The 16323-nt window shown below is 36.6% G+C and overlaps 1 pseudogene; it reads right to left on the bottom strand.

The window, feature by feature from the left end:
• Positions 1-13330: 13330 nt before the first annotated feature.
• Positions 13331-13909, bottom strand: LOC149838051 (benzyl alcohol O-benzoyltransferase pseudogene; annotated as a pseudogene).
• Positions 13910-16323: the final 2414 nt, after the last annotated feature.

The raw sequence follows: 16323 nt of genomic DNA on the forward strand, positions 1-16323 counted from the left end.
AAAACTATAAAGCACATATCTAACACTCTATTTTCTCTCTCCAAAAATAAAGAGTGTCGTTTGCTCTAGTAAAATAAGAGAGGTAAAGGCTTCTCAATTGCTTTGTATCTTTCCAAATTTAGTTGCCAAAGGCTTAGATAATGTTCTCTGCTATATGTGCTTAATGGGCACTGACTATTAATGTGGATGGTGCGCAAGACATCCTGATAAATGAAAAAATAAAGCAAATTCAATCAGTGGCTTGTTTGAAGATGCACCTTGTTGCATCTAAGATATATGTTAATATTGTCCATAAATTTACTGACGTTTTTATGTTTGTTGTTATTTTTGCTAATAAGACCAATAATGAAAAGTACTGCTGATACAAGTCATTTTCAGAAGCAAAAAAAAAAAGTTTAAACATCTTTTAGAGGAAAATAAAAATTTATTCTTCAATGTTTTCAGAAGTTACCATTGCACCATAGGCTTCTAAATATACAATTGTCAATTTCTTCCAACTTCGTTTTACACACAAAATATATCAAAGCATTCCTGCTTGATCCAATTTGCCAAAAAAACCTATTTTGCGCAGCTCCCCAAGCCACGTAAATTCCACCTACCCTGCTTCATTATCGCTCTTGAAATGGTGTCCGAGCTAGATAGCTGCTAGCTTAGTTCTCCATGACAACCAACAAGGCTGCACACTCGTGTATGCTCTTCTTAATGTTGTCCTTGACATAAGGAGGGAGTGTCACACCAATGCAAGGTTCAAGCGCATCTAGTGAACTAGCAAACTGTGCATTCCAATCAGCAAGAGGCACAATGTTATCAACAGCATCATCATCAAAACGAAGCTCAACCCATAACCTCCCCTCCATGTCCGGTGTTACATCATCCCATATATCATTATTTGACACAACATCACATACACACTCGAAATCCTCATCCGGTAGCGACTCATAATTTATGTTCGTGAGGAATTTAAAAGCCCACGAAGGATCAACTTCAAAATATTGAGGAGAACAAAGTAGAAGTGACCATACAACAATTACCTTTTAAACTGTAGGTGGGAGCCACACTTGTTAAAGTTATAGAATATGAAAGGCCAAAAGACATTTAAGTCTTCTCTCAAGGGAAGAAGACGTCTTTCCATATGAGAACTTCCACCAACCACCAAAAACGACAAATGGGGTTTATTTGCAGTTGGATTCTCAATCATCACGGGTGTCATCGAGAAATGCACCTTCTTGGGATGACGTTGCCGGCCGGAGGTAGCAGGATGCCACCTACCTTTTAAACTGTAGGTGGGAGCCACACTTGTTAAAGTTATAGAATATGAAAGGCCAAAAGACATTTAAGTCTTCTCTCAAGGGAAGAAGACGTCTTTCCATATGAGAACTTCCACCAACCACCAAAAACGACAAATGGGGTTTATTTGCAGTTGGATTCTCAATCATCACGGGTGTCATCGAGAAATGCACCTTCTTGGGATGACGTTGCCGGCCGGAGGTAGCAGGATGCCAGAGGCAGGTCTGCCGAGATATTTTTTTCAGCAAGATCATCTTTCTCAATCCCTCGTTGCCATACATATCAACATTCATGGCCGTTGCAAGGCGTTAGTGCTGGTCTAGGCACAACGATCTGCACCCATGAGTGTCCATTTGCATTCTACGAGCTTCCTTAGTCCTTTGATTCTGATACTGCGCAAAAGGAACGAGCAAGGAGCCATCCAGGAACTCCTTATGCAATGCACTACAACAAAGCAGTAGATTAGCGACGACCACCTTCCGTCGCTAATCCATCGCTAACCATGTTAGCGACGGATTAGCGACAACGCGGCGACAGTATGCTTACGTCGCGAATATTTCGACGCTAACTGGCGACGGAATAATTCCGTCGCCAAGTCCGTCGCTAATTGCGACAGAATAACGAGCGCTACATTCCGTCGCCAATCCGCCGGTACTAAACGGCGACCACGGCGTGGCGACGGATTTAATTCCGTCGCTAAGCCGTCGCTAGAATAATATGAATAGCGACGGAATCATCCGTCGCTAATCCGTCGCAAAAACGAAAAAAAATCAAAAAAATTTTATTTAAAAATTAATTACGGAGAACTGTACAATTTATATTTCCTGTACAATTTATATTTCCTGTAAATAAAAAACAAACCACAAAAAAAAATCATATAACAAGTATCTATAATAATTAATCATTCCACCTTAAAACTAAGAAGTTTAATTATTTACAATTCAACAATTACAATTAGGAAAAATAAAAAAAATAGAACTTCTTCAACAAAGTCCTCTAATCATCGCCAAGATTTTGTGCGTCTTCTTGTTCATTGTCTTTATCTGTCCCTTCAGCTCCACTACCCTGATTATCGCTAACAGCCTACACAAGAAAAGAACAGTCAGTATTGATAAACAAAATATAATGAAATAAATTACACACTATATGTGATTCTATCATGTGCTCATGTGTGATCTAAGGCAATAAAAAAACTCTATATGTGATTCTATCATGCTCATATGTGTGCTAAGGCAGTCAAAAAATTGAATATGTGATTATAGCATGTTCATATGTGTTCTAAGGCATCTAAAAAAACTCTATATGTGATTCTACCATGCTCAGATGTGCTTTAAGGCAGGCAAAAAACTATATATGTGATTCGATCATGCTCGTATGTGTGCTAAGGCAGTAAAAAAATTGAATATGTGAATATAGCATGCTCATATGTGCTCTAAGGCAGGCAAAGCCAAAAATTTTATATGTGATTCTATCATAAATGATATATAACATGTTCATATGTGTTCTAAGGCAGTTAAAAAACTCTATATTTTATTATAGCATGCTCATATGTGTGCTAAGGCAGTCAAAAAACAGAATATGTGATTATAATATGCTCATATGTGTTCTTAGGCAGTCAAAAAACTGAATATGTGATTATAGCATGCTCATATGTGTTCTAATGCAATCAAAAAAACTTTATATGTGATTCTATCATGCTCATATGTGCTCTAAGACAGACAAAAAGTTAAATATATATATATGTGATTCTATCATGCTCATATGTGTGCTAAGGCAGTCAAAAAATTGAATATGTGATTATAGCATGTTCATATGTGTTCTAAGGCATATAAAAAAACTCTATATGTGATTCTACCATGCTCAGATGTGCTTTAAGGCAGGCAAAAAACTATATATGTGATTCGATCATGCTCGTATGTGTGCTAAGGCAGTAAAAAAATTGAATATGTGAATATAGCATGCTCATATGTGCTCTAAGGCAGGCAAAGCCAAAAATTTTATATGTGATTCTATCATGCTCATATGTGTGCTAAGGTAGTAAAAAAATTGAATATGTGATTATAGCATGTTCATATGTGTTCTAAGGCATCTAGAAAAACTCTATATGTGATTCTACCATGCTCAGATGTGCTTTAAGGCAGGCAAAAAACTATATATGTGATTCGATCATGCTCGTATGTGTGCTAAGGCAGTAAAAAAATTGAATATGTGAATATAGCATGCTCATATGTGCTCTAAGGCAGGCAAAGCCAAAAATTTTATATGTGATTCTATCATAAATGATATATAACATGTTCATATGTGTTCTAAGGCAGTTAAAAAACTCTATATTTTATTATAGCATGCTCATATGTGTGCTAAGGCAGTCAAAAAACAGAATATGTGATTATAATATGCTCATATGTGTTCTTAGGCAGTCAAAAAACTGAATATGTGATTATAGCATGCTCATATGTGTTCTAATGCAATCAAAAAAACTTTATATGTGATTCTATCATGCTCATATGTGCTCTAAGACAGACAAAAAGTTAAATATATATATATATGTGATTCTATCATGCTCATATGTGTGCTAAGGCAGTCAAAAAATTGAATATGTGATTATAGCATGTTCATATGTGTTCTAAGGCATATAAAAAAACTCTATATGTGATTCTACCATGCTCAGATGTGCTTTAAGGCAGGCAAAAAACTATATATGTGATTCGATCATGCTCGTATGTGTGCTAAGGCAGTAAAAAAATTGAATATGTGAATATAGCATGCTCATATGTGCTCTAAGGCAGGCAAAGCCAAAAATTTTATATGTGATTCTATCATAAATGATATATAACATGTTCATATGTGTTCTAAGGCAGTTAAAAAACTCTATATTTTATTATAGCATGCTCATATGTGTGCTAAGGCAGTCAAAAAACAGAATATGTGATTATAATATGCTCATATGTGTTCTTAGGCAGTCAAAAAACTGAATATGTGATTATAGCATGCTCATATGTGTTCTAATGCAATCAAAAAAACTTTATATGTGATTCTATCATGCTCATATGTGCTCTAAGACAGACAAAAAGTTAAATATATATATATATATATGTGATTCTATCATGCTCATATGTGTGCTAAGGCAGTCAAAAAATTGAATATGTGATTATAGCATGTTCATATGTGTTCTAAGGCATATAAAAAAACTCTATATGTGATTCTACCATGCTCAGATGTGCTTTAAGGCAGGCAAAAAACTATATATGTGATTCGATCATGCTCGTATGTGTGCTAAGGCAGTAAAAAAATTGAATATGTGAATATAGCATGCTCATATGTGCTCTAAGGCAGGCAAAGCCAAAAATTTTATATGTGATTCTATCATGCTCATATGTGTGCTAAGGTAGTAAAAAAATTGAATATGTGATTATAGCATGTTCATATGTGTTCTAAGGCATCTAGAAAAACTCTATATGTGATTCTACCATGCTCAGATGTGCTTTAAGGCAGGCAAAAAACTATATATGTGATTCGATCATGCTCGTATGTGTGCTAAGGCAGTAAAAAAATTGAATATGTGAATATAGCATGCTCATATGTGCTCTAAGGCAGGCAAAGCCAAAAATTTTATATGTGATTCTATCATAAATGATATATAACATGTTCATATGTGTTCTAAGGCAGTTAAAAAACTCTATATTTTATTATAGCATGCTCATATGTGTGCTAAGGCAGTCAAAAAACAGAATATGTGATTATAATATGCTCATATGTGTTCTTAGGCAGTCAAAAAACTGAATATGTGATTATAGCATGCTCATATGTGTTCTAATGCAATCAAAAAAACTTTATATGTGATTCTATCATGCTCATATGTGCTCTAAGACAGACAAAAAGTTAAATATATATATATATGTGATTCTATCATGCTCATATGTGTGCTAAGGCAGTCAAAAAATTGAATATGTGATTATAGCATGTTCATATGTGTTCTAAGGCATATAAAAAAACTCTATATGTGATTCTACCATGCTCAGATGTGCTTTAAGGCAGGCAAAAAACTATATATGTGATTCGATCATGCTCGTATGTGTGCTAAGGCAGTAAAAAAATTGAATATGTGAATATAGCATGCTCATATGTGCTCTAAGGCAGGCAAAGCCAAAAATTTTATATGTGATTCTATCATAAATGATATATAACATGTTCATATGTGTTCTAAGGCAGTTAAAAAACTCTATATTTTATTATAGCATGCTCATATGTGTGCTAAGGCAGTCAAAAAACAGAATATGTGATTATAATATGCTCATATGTGTTCTTAGGCAGTCAAAAAACTGAATATGTGATTATAGCATGCTCATATGTATTCTAATGCAATCAAAAAAACTTTATATGTGATTCTATCATGCTCATATGTGCTCTAAGACAGACAAAAAGTTAAATATATATATATATATATATGTGATTCTATCATGCTCATATGTGTGCTAAGGCAGTCAAAAAATTGAATATGTGATTATAGCATGTTCATATGTGTTCTAAGGCATATAAAAAAACTCTATATGTGATTCTACCATGCTCAGATGTGCTTTAAGGCAGGCAAAAAACTATATATGTGATTCGATCATGCTCGTATGTGTGCTAAGGCAGTAAAAAAATTGAATATGTGAATATAGCATGCTCATATGTGCTCTAAGGCAGGCAAAGCCAAAAATTTTATATGTGATTCTATCATGCTCATATGTGTGCTAAGGTAGTAAAAAAATTGAATATGTGATTATAGCATGTTCATATGTGTTCTAAGGCATCTAGAAAAACTCTATATGTGATTCTACCATGCTCAGATGTGCTTTAAGGCAGGCAAAAAACTATATATGTGATTCGATCATGCTCGTATGTGTGCTAAGGCAGTAAAAAAATTGAATATGTGAATATAGCATGCTCATATGTGCTCTAAGGCAGGCAAAGCCAAAAATTTTATATGTGATTCTATCATAAATGATATATAACATGTTCATATGTGTTCTAAGGCAGTTAAAAAACTCTATATTTTATTATAGCATGCTCATATGTGTGCTAAGGCAGTCAAAAAACAGAATATGTGATTATAATATGCTCATATGTGTTCTTAGGCAGTCAAAAAACTGAATATGTGATTATAGCATGCTCATATGTGTTCTAATGCAATCAAAAAAACTTTATATGTGATTCTATCATGCTCATATGTGCTCTAAGACAGACAAAAAGTTAAATATATATATATATATGTGATTCTATCATGCTCATATGTGTGCTAAGGCAGTCAAAAAATTGAATATGTGATTATAGCATGTTCATATGTGTTCTAAGGCATATAAAAAAACTCTATATGTGATTCTACCATGCTCAGATGTGCTTTAAGGCAGGCAAAAAACTATATATGTGATTCGATCATGCTCGTATGTGTGCTAAGGCAGTAAAAAAATTGAATATGTGAATATAGCATGCTCATATGTGCTCTAAGGCAGGCAAAGCCAAAAATTTTATATGTGATTCTATCATAAATGATATATAACATGTTCATATGTGTTCTAAGGCAGTTAAAAAACTCTATATTTTATTATAGCATGCTCATATGTGTGCTAAGGCAGTCAAAAAACAGAATATGTGATTATAATATGCTCATATGTGTTCTTAGGCAGTCAAAAAACTGAATATGTGATTATAGCATGCTCATATGTGTTCTAATGCAATCAAAAAAACTTTATATGTGATTCTATCATGCTCATATGTGCTCTAAGACAGACAAAAAGTTAAATATATATATATATATATATGTGATTCTATCATGCTCATATGTGTGCTAAGGCAGTCAAAAAATTGAATATGTGATTATAGCATGTTCATATGTGTTCTAAGGCATATAAAAAAACTCTATATGTGATTCTACCATGCTCAGATGTGCTTTAAGGCAGGCAAAAAACTATATATGTGATTCGATCATGCTCGTATGTGTGCTAAGGCAGTAAAAAAATTGAATATGTGAATATAGCATGCTCATATGTGCTCTAAGGCAGGCAAAGCCAAAAATTTTATATGTGATTCTATCATGCTCATATGTGTGCTAAGGCAGTAAAAAAATTGAATATGTGATTATAGCATGTTCATATGTGTTCTAAGGCATCTAGAAAAACTCTATATGTGATTCTACCATGCTCAGATGTGCTTTAAGATAGTCAAAAAAACTATATATATGATTATACCTGAGAGGGACCTGGAATCGAAGATCCCCTATCCTGAACAGCGGCCTTGATCTCATTTCGGAGAAAGGGGGCGACGGTGTATTGGAAGTAGTTATTCAGTGATTCATTAATGATCTCGCGTACATCATCACCGGAAAGAATAGTCGGCTGCTTGGAGCTTATGTCGGCGCAAGAAGTTGGTGAGCCGTAACTGGAAGAACCAATAACTGGTGAAGTGTTCATATTACTCCCAAACCCGAACACGCGACCTTTTTTGGGTTCACCTGCTGCAGTCACCCATGTTGTAGGATCAAATGATGGATGCTGAGTAGCGTCTTCACCATATCGCTCTACCATTTGTTGCTCATATGCCTCCTACAAAATAATGTTTAAAGTATTCATTAATAATTAATGATAACATTATGATGACTTGCATATATATTGCAATGATTATTAATAGAATTAATACATACCGTTGTCGTTCTCGCCTTCTCTAATACGAAGACTCCCGTGGTCTTCCGTTTATGTGTTTCTACAATACATTGAAATAAAATTTTTAATCATTCACATCAAGTATTGCAATACAACTCACATCAAGTATTACAATGCATTTAAATAGAGGTTTCTAGTATAAGATTTTGCTCACTAGCTTGAGAATTCTTCCTCGTCACTAGTTTGACTTTCTTCTTCTTCTTCTTCTTCTTCTTCTTCTTCTTCATTGTTTGCCCATCCACTTGGTACATCATTTGGATCACATTTCTCTATGAATGTTTCATCAGCCAATGGAGATATGACATGCATATCATGCGCAACATCGTGACCATAAGCGAAGTCACAGACATCATCTGATTGATAGTAATCACTGTCTTCAGCTAACTCATCTTCTTGTAACTGATCATACTCGGGGTATAGTTTGGATTTCACCTTGCAAACTGCCCACCATTCATTTCTATCTGACTTTTTTATACTCGGATATGAAGTATAATAAACTTGTTGAGCTTGCGAGGCTAATATGAATGGTTCATATGTTCCAAACCTGGATTTATGATTCACCTCCACAATGCCTGAAGCTTTGTCGAGTCTTGTTGCAGTTGGATCAAACCAATGACACTTGAATACCGTAACCCTGTTATTCATGCCTAAGTAAGTCAACTCCATTATTTCCTCTATAACACCGTAGTAATCATGTTCATTTTCACCGTAGCTGCTACCCTTGACACACACGCCACTATTTATCGTTGATTTGTTTATACCGTAGTCTTTTGTATGGAATCGATAACCATTTACGATATACCCGTTGTAGCATTGCACAACTTTGGTCGGACCATTTTCTAAATCACATATTCCTTGATCTTTAACATCACCATGGCGAACCTACGCACAGACATAAACAATTATTGTGATCACGATCAATTAAGTAACTTAGTGTTGTTTATAAGTACAAAATTTATGTTAGCTTCTTTACCAACTGTTTCAACCACTCCACAAACTTAGTTTCACGTTCTTTTTGTACTTCTGCATTAGTGAGATGTGAAACTTTGCTTTGCAACTCCAGATCAAATCGTCTGCAAACCACAAATACTTATATTACCGAGCCATGTATCCACATATAGAACATAAAAGGATTTATAATTGAGTTGCATATACATATACTTACTCGATGTATGGGTCGATCGCTGAACAATTAAAAAGAATATAGATGTGTGCTGCATCTTGCTCTCGATCTGTCAATAGCCTTGATCGGCAACTACCAAATGCATGCCCAAGTCGTTGAAATATCGACAGCTTGTCAGCTACAGTTACTTGTTCTCCATCATCGTTACGGGGCGGGCATGTGTAACGTGTTGAAATATGAGGTTCGAAGTACATAGATGAGAAATTTGAAATCTCTTCTAAAGTGTACGCCTCACAAATAGAGCCTTCTACTCTTGCTTTATTACGAACCTTTTTTTTTAGGTCGAACATGCATCTGACAAGAATATACATTTCAAATTTTAAATATCTGTCATTAAAGAGACAAATATAAAAAAACATATACCTTTCAAATGGGTACATCCATCGATATTGCACAGGGCCACCAACCCTTAGTTCATATGGCAAATGTATGATCAAATGTTCCATAACATCGAAAAATGCTGGCGTAAATATCTTTTCTAACAGACAAACAGTGGTGATGACAGAGTCCTCGAGATTCTTTACATCTGATACAATGACCTCCGATGCGCACAATGTTCTGAAAAATCCGCTCAACTCAGACAATACCCCCCATATAGGTTTGTCTAACATATCATGGAATGCTAGGGGTATCAATCGTTGCATAAAGATATGACAATCATGGCTCTTCAACCCATATAACTGTCCATCGTCAATCTTCACAGCCCGAGCAATGTTAGAGACATATCCATCTGGAAATCTCAGTTGTCTCAACCATTGACATACATGTTTTATTTGATCAGGTCCGAGCACGTACTTCGCCTTTGGTTTCAGTACTTTGCCATTATACTCTTTGAGTTCCAATTCTGGTCTTTTACATATTAATTTTAAATCCATACGGGCCTTCGGATTATCCTTCGTTTTTCCTTTAATATTCATTACTGTATTGAACACATTATCAAACACATTTTTCTCTACATGCATCACATCCAAATTATGTCGTATCAATAGGGTCGGCCAATACGGTAGTTCCCAAAAAATAGATTTTTTCGTCCAATTGTGTTCCTTCCCAAATCCACGGAAGGGTGTAGGACTGCGGGCATCTGTTAATACATCTGGAAAGTATCGCAATCTTCTTAAAATCTCTATGCCAGACAATCTTGAGGATGGACCTTCCATTTCAGTTGTGCCTGCTGTAAATGCATTCTTTTGACGTCGGAACGGATGATCGCTAGGTAGAAATCGACGATGGCAATCAAACCAGCAAGGCTTCCTTCCATGCCTCAATCTAAAAGCTTTGGAATCCTCCATGCAGTACGGACAAGCCAACCTCTCATGTGTGCTCCAACCAGATAACATACCATATGCAGGGAAGTCACTGATTGTCCATAGAACAACGGCCTTCATGTTGAAATTTTGTTTTTTGTGGGCATCATACGTGGTAACACCGTCATCCCACAGTACTTTTAATTCATCAATCAATGGCCTTAGATATACATCAAGATTTTGGCCAGGTGAGGTCGGACCAGGGATCAACAGAGACAAGAAAAGATTTGGACGTTTCATACACAAGCTTGGTGGAAGGTTGTATGGAGTTACAAATACTGGCCAGCATGAGTATGGAGTTGATCTACCCCCAAATGGATTAAATCCATCTGTACATAGACCGAGTCTAACATTTCGCACTTCCATTGCGAAGTTCTGATGAGTACGATCAAAGTGCTTCCAAGCTTCAGCATCAACAGGATGCGTGATCTTGTTTTCATCGTGTCGAACTTTATTTGCATGCCATCTCATGTGTTTAGCTGTCTTTGAAGACATATACAATCGCTGCAATCTAGGAGTGATAGAAAAGTAGCGGAGCGACTTGTATGAAACTTCCTTTGATCTCGTGCTACCATTGCCTCTTGTCTTTGGCTTGAACCGAGGATGCCCACATGACGGGCATGATATGTCGTTTTCCTGCTCCTTGAAATACAACATGCAGTGATTTGGACAAGCATCAATCTTTTTGTAACCCATACCTAGAGCGTTGACCATAACTTTCGCACGATAGAAATTTTGTGGCAATTTCTCATCTTTAGGCAACATACTCTTCACAATCATGCACAAACGGTCAAAACATGATTGACTCAAATTATACTCGGACTTCAAATTCATTAGTTGAAGAACTGCAGACAAGATAGTGTGACTCTCACAACCGTTCCAAAGTGGCTCATCAGCATCTTTAAGTAAATCATAAAATCTACTAGCTGCATCGTTTGGTGATTCTTCATCTACGACAGTTCTTACATCACTAGAACTCATAGCAGAACCCAGTTCTGTTCCTGCAGCATCAAATATCAAATTCGTATATGGATTATCGTGCACCACATTCACCCGTGCATCAAAATCGTTTCTAAATTCTTCTCCATGAAACGCCCAGTTCTGATAATCACTCACAAAACCCTTCCTGTATAGGTGATGTCTAACGCCATGAGGTTCTACAAATTGATTATTCTTACAAATCTTGCAGGGACACCTAATCCGACCTGTGGGATCTACCGTACTGACACTCGCCGTTGCAAATTCAATAAAACTATCGACACCATCCATATATTCATGCGATAACTCATTGTCCACTATCCTACGGTACATCCATTCACGGTTTGCAGTCATTCTGTCGTATGATGTTACGAATAGTATCCTAACGAATTAAGAAAAAAACAATCAGAATGCGACGATGAAGAAAATATCAAATTTATCATGCAATATACTATGTCAAACAATAACAAGAATTTTGATGCATGCATTGATAACTTAATATTTTCATGTGCAAACTATTAATGACATGATACAATCATTTGAAGCATGCTTTTATTATAAAATTTCACATGGAAGTCAAAATCAAATTGAAAGTAACTACATGCAAGCATGGATACAATTACATCAAACATTGCAATACATCATAATCATTCATATCAAATAAATGGCAAACATGTACCTGCAGCAAACACACTTCAATATCTCACTAACTACTACCATGCTTAGCATGGACTCCGTACTCCAAAAATAAGAACACTTCCATATTTCTACATTAAAATCATGCTCAGCATGATCTCCGAACTCCAACAAAGCAGTCCTAGATATCAACAACTAAGTGAGTGTGTGAACAATAAAGTGCTGCATTCAATAAATTAAATAACATGTGATACGTTTGCATCACTTACTCACCACGGGTATTTACCCGATTTGCATTGTTTTTGTCATTTACTTACCACAGGTGGCCGAGCACGAGTTGGTTCTGTTGAAAAATCTGCACAAAAACAAAACAAATTAAGTAACAAACTAACTAATCATGAAACAAGATGAAACACTAACTAAAAAAATTAAAACAAATTAAAACAACTCTAACTAATTGAAAGAAGAGAAAAGAAAAATAGTATATATGTTAAGCCAAATCTAACTAGAAGATGCTAATTTAACAAACCAGCTATAACATGTTGAACCAGTCGACTAACATAAAGTCATAGACAATTTCTAATCTGAACTACTTAGCAAAGGAATAGTAAATCAATCAATTAGTTTACTAGAAAAGATGTGAACTCCGTTTAACCACCACTATCATAAAGAATTCAAATAGCCCTAATCTAACTAACTGATTGTGAGAACATTAAATACCAATCTATCTAAGAAAAATATAATTATAAAAGACTAATAGATTGAAATACTCTAACTAACCAGATTTCAAGAAAACAAATTGAAGTAAAACTAACTACCAGTAGACATTAACAAACTAACAAATTGAACAACATGGACAACTTGTATATATACATTACAAAAAAAATTTCAACTTAAAATCCATATGGACAACATATATGCAAACTACACTTAAAACCATATGGACATCTTATATACACATATTACAAATTTTTTTTCAAGCTAATCACATGGACAACATAGGGATCACATAATAACTTTTTTTTTTTTAAAAAGAGATCACATGGGCAGCATAGGTATCCATAACAAAAATTCTTTTCAAAACAGATCACATATGCAACGTAGGTATCTCATAACAAATTTTTTTTAAAAAAAGATCACATGGGTAACATAGGTATCCATAACAAAAATTCTTTTCAAAACAGATCACATAGGCAACGTAGGTATCTCATAACAAATTTGTTTGGCAATGAATTGATCTTTATTCACAAAGCAGATAAGATAAAAACAGGTTCTGTGGACTTTTGATCCGGGGCGGGTCCGTACAGCATCTTTTTGAGCTCCCGTTCAAAGATCTTCATAGCTGGAGCAGGCAAGGAAATCGGGATCACCATCCCTTCTCCCCCTTCGTTATTCTTGGAGTTGACGTAGAAGCTAACCAAGCCGGGGATTGGGCCGTCACTGCCCTTGGCTGGACCGCCGTACACCGGCATTCCCCAGCCGAGGTCCAGCTCGCTGAACCCGGCATGCCTGATGTCCGAGACCACGAAGGTGCGGACCACCGTGATGTTAGGCCGGCCCTTGAGCACCATGAGGTCCGCCACTGACCTCATGTACTCGTCTGTCACCTCCTCCTTGGCCTTCTTCACGAGCTTCACCGCATAACCTAGTGGGTTTGCACAGAGCTTCGCCGCTATCGAGACAGCTGCCGGGATTACTATCAGGCATTGCCGTAGTACCCCTGCGGCAGCGGCGGAATGTACCGGGACCGCGCGTTGAAGATGCACAACAGGCGAACCTCCTCCTCCGGATCGGGCTGGAGGCCGGCAGTGCGGCACCGCCATAGGCAGGGGGTCGACCCCCCTTGCCGGAAACGCAGGGGGTCGACCCCCCCTGCCGAAAAGCACGGCAGGGGGTTAAACCCCCTCCGTTTCCGGCAGGGAAGGGGCGTACCCCCTGCGTTTAGAAGAAGAAGAAGAAGAAGAAGAAGAAGAAGAAGAAGAAGAAGAAGAAGAAGAAGAAGAAGAAGAAGAAGAAGAAGAAGAATATTACCTGCGCTTCGCCGGACGGTGGCGGGAGGTTGACGGGGAGCGGCAGCTGGCGAGCTCCGGCTGGCGAGCGGTGGACGGGGAGCGGCGGCTGGCGAGCGGCGGTGGCCGGACGGTGGCGAGAGCCGACGGGCGGGAGGGAGCAATACAGAGAAACAGGGAAAAGAGAAAGAGGGATGGGATTAGGGATTTACGCGATATTTAGCAACGGCTTAGCGACAGAAACATTCCGTCGCTAAACCGTCGCTAAATCAAAATACAAAAACCGCGACGAAATATATACTGTCGCTAATCCGTCGCTAATGAGCGACGAATTAGCGACGACAGAGTTCCCTCTCTAAATCCGTCGCTAAAATGGTGTTCTTGTAATCAAAAGTAGCGACAAAAACATGCAGTCGCTAATCTGTCGCTAAGTAGCGACAGATTAGCGATAAAAGTCGTTTCTTCGCTAATCCGTCGCAAATTAGCGACAGATTCTATCTCTAGCTAATCTGTCGCTAAGTAGCGACGGGAAAAATCCGTCGCTAATTTCCGTCGCTAATTAACAATTTTCTTGTAGTGATGGAGGCGACTCCATCATCCCCCGATCCCGAGCAGGTAATTGTTGCGGCCTGGAATAAGTTGCCGATATAGAGATGAATATGACGTGATTGGGGTCGTTGGCAGACCAGAGATGTTTGCACCAGAGATCAGCGACCCTCCTTCTGAAGTTTAGAAAGGCACAACGCTAGCAAAGTCAGTCACCGGATCTGCCCCCTACACAGCATATTTCCGGCAAAGTTTTGCAAGTCGTTGGAATTTTCTAGATCTAACATCAATTCATTGCTCGTCATCAGACCGAAAATGCTTAGACTGGACGTATGGCCAGTGATTGTCTTCATTAGGATATGTTTTAGGGTTCTTTGCAGACAGATTAGGGGGCAGGCATGAAATCTAGAGTCTCCTTTATTTACGTTAAACCAGCACTTCGAACATAAGCCAGATTTGAGGTTGTTGAATGAGATCGGGCAAGCTTAAGCAAAATCACGGATCACATGGGATTTTTTATAGTCTAAATCCATTTTCGTAGGTTTCAAATTCAAATGAATTTATATCCCATATCTGACATTATATTTTTTCGGATCTAGATTCATACAACGAGAAGACCCAACCAAGGAACTATTCAAAAAATGATATATGATCAAAACATTCATAGTCTCGTATAATCAAGTTAAATAAACTTGAATGTCATTATACTATTTTAGAACTATAAAAGATCCATATATAATAAAACAAGAGCTATCTATAAAGCATACCAAAAAAAATATTCATAAATCTCATGATGCCAATATGGATCCAACTCACTTGTTTCATGTATAGATTTCATTTAGACCATAACTATGTTAATGTCCAATGGTGTTTCCTAGATAAAAAAAAATATTCAATTAGCTCTATTTAGATTCATACAGGTTTAACCAGATCTAATATTTTTACCAGATCCAACCCAGTCTATTAGAATATTACTTGTTCCAGCTTGATCCATCATTAAAAATTTGACCACTACTAAGCCATAATGGATCCATATATAATAGAATCAAAATTAGATCAACACATAGATCCAAAACATATTTAGCATGCTACTATCCGGATCCATTATAAAAATAAATTAAAACTATATTCATACCAAAAAATATTATTAAGTCCAAATATGTAGCTTAATACTATCCATATCCACTATAAAATCTTGATCAAATCTGAACCTATGCAATCAAAATATCCAAAGGAATAACATAAAAGCACACACATATATAAATTAAATTATGTCAATATAAATAAATTCTGGATCACATAATGTTAATCTGGATCTAAACTCACCCTTCTTAAATATACCCTTATTATGTATCATAACTAGATCTAAACCACTTTTGTTAAAAAATAAAGCACGATGAGATATTCAACAAATAAAAAATACTTTTCTATAATACTAGAAAAGTTAGAAGGCAGTTTTGGGTAAAAACAACAAAGTAGAACCCTCAAGCAAAATTTTTAGAACTTAGTGAGTTAAACAAAAAAGTTTCAAGAACCTTTTTTGTAATTTCAGAAAGTCTGGGGGTTGTTCTAAAAAAATAGAGATAGCAGCCCCATCTCGGATAATTACCAGAGAATGAGCCTATTTCTAGAATTTCTAAAAAACAGAGCCTTTGTTTTAAAAAATAGAGGGCACAAGCATA

The sequence above is a fragment of the Nuphar pumila genome, chromosome 5 (assembly GCF_984573655.1).
Source record: "Nuphar pumila chromosome 5, dmNupPumi1.hap1.1, whole genome shotgun sequence".
Lineage (NCBI taxonomy): Eukaryota > Viridiplantae > Streptophyta > Magnoliopsida > Nymphaeales > Nymphaeaceae > Nuphar > Nuphar pumila.